Source organism: Sphaerodactylus townsendi, linkage group LG05 (genome assembly GCF_021028975.2).
Source record: "Sphaerodactylus townsendi isolate TG3544 linkage group LG05, MPM_Stown_v2.3, whole genome shotgun sequence".
Classification (NCBI taxonomy): Eukaryota; Metazoa; Chordata; class Lepidosauria; order Squamata; family Sphaerodactylidae; genus Sphaerodactylus; species Sphaerodactylus townsendi.
Window position 1 is genome coordinate 122,703,262 of NC_059429.1, and position 1,613 is coordinate 122,704,874.

The 1,613-nt window shown below is 52.8% G+C and overlaps 1 protein-coding gene across 1 annotated transcript in view; it reads left to right on the forward strand.

Annotated features, from left to right (window-relative positions):
• Positions 1–224: 224 nt before the first annotated feature.
• Positions 225–1,613, forward strand: part of ZNF831 (zinc finger protein 831) — a 72,910-nt gene continuing 71,521 nt past the window's right edge. Inside the window, exon 1 of the mRNA XM_048497980.1 lies at positions 225–284. The gene's annotated coding sequence lies outside the window, so the exon portion shown is untranslated. The remainder of the gene's footprint in view (positions 285–1,613) is intronic.

The window sequence follows — 1,613 nt, forward strand, 5'->3', positions numbered from 1 at the left end:
AACTGCAACAGTAGAGATCGAGTGTTTCCCTGACAACTGGTAAAAACATTTGGGCATGAAAATCCGAGATGGAAAGATGCGGCACTCATAAGACAGCGTGGGCTGGGGCAGCAGCTTATTCTTCTTCAGTGAGCGTGTAAGAGGGTAGTGTGCATCGTAAGAATAGTAGCTCCTAACGCTGGGCCATCTGGACGGAGGCCAGAAGAAAGCAGACTTTCCCTTCGCACACTTCAGGAAACAAGTGACTGGGCCGCTCTGACCGTCATGTGGTGCGTTTCAGCCAGGTATGTTTTTCTTTTTGCCAAACTCTTTCTTGGTGCAAAGCAATGCTATCTATTCTGTTTTGTTTATTTAGACTGGAGCAGCAGTGGCGTAGGAGGTTAAGAGCTCATGCATCTAATCTGGAGGAACCAGGTTTGATTCCCTGCTGCCTGAGCTGTGGAGACTTATCTGGGGAATTCAGATTAGCCTGTGCACTCCCACATATGTCAGCTGGGTGACTTTGGGCTAGTCACAGCTTTTCGGAGCTCTCTCAGCCCCACCTACCTCACAGGGTGTTTGTTGTGAGCGGGGAAGGGCAAGGAGATTGTAAGCCCCTTTGAGTCTCCTGCAGGAGAGAAAGGGGGAATATAAATCCAAACTCTTCTTCTTCTTCTAGATACTTACGCCCAGCTTCTCCCTCCCCAAAATATGATCCCAAAGCAGAGTCTAGTCCAGGGTCACTATACAAACTTCCATGGCAGAATGGGGATTTGAACATGGATGCCCCAGATCTGACTACTGAATAATATTCTTCTGTTCTCCATGGTCTCACCCCTTCCCCCAGTTTTGGGCACTTAGCTTAGATCACGCTACTCCCAATGCCTGGGTGAATCTTGTCCTCCATAGTTCTATGTGAGGTTGCCAATTCTTGTCCCAACCGTTGCTAACGTTACAGCAGGCTAACTTTCTCCATGTGGATCACGAGTCTTTTGTGGAGGTTTGGCCCCTTCCGTCAGGGGCCATCCTGTTGCAATCGGATGCCATTCTGGGCTGACTGCCTTCTACCGAAATCCTGTTGACCTTAACAGAATGAAGACAATGGGTCAACGGATGCAGGATCACAACTGTTTCTCTGTGAACAAAAGCGTTGTCCTTTTTGTGTTCTGTCAGCATGTGCCAGGCATGAAATTAGTTGTGGCAGTGGAATTGTGGATGCAAGCTTTTCAGTCAGATCCTTAAAGTACTTGTTATTCGGAAGGGTGTTAGAGATTACTTTTCTATTCATTGAACTTCTTTTTTTTGGATTAAAAAAGACTGAACACAAGGAAATGATAACCAGTGGTGGCGAACCTTTGGCACTCCAGATGTTATGGACTACAATTCCCATCAGCCCTTGCCAGCATGGCCAATTGGCTATGCTGGCAGGGGCTGATGGGAATTTGGGGGGGGGGGGGGGGGGGGGGGGGGGGGGGGGGGGGGGGGGGGGGGGGTGGGGGGGGGGGGCGGCGGGGGGGGGGGGGGGGGGGGGGGGGGGAGGGCGGGTTGGGGGGGGGGGAGGGGGTGGGGGGGGGGGGGGGCAGGGTGGGGGGAGGGGGGGAAGGGGGGCGGGGGGGGGGGGGGGGGGGGGGCGT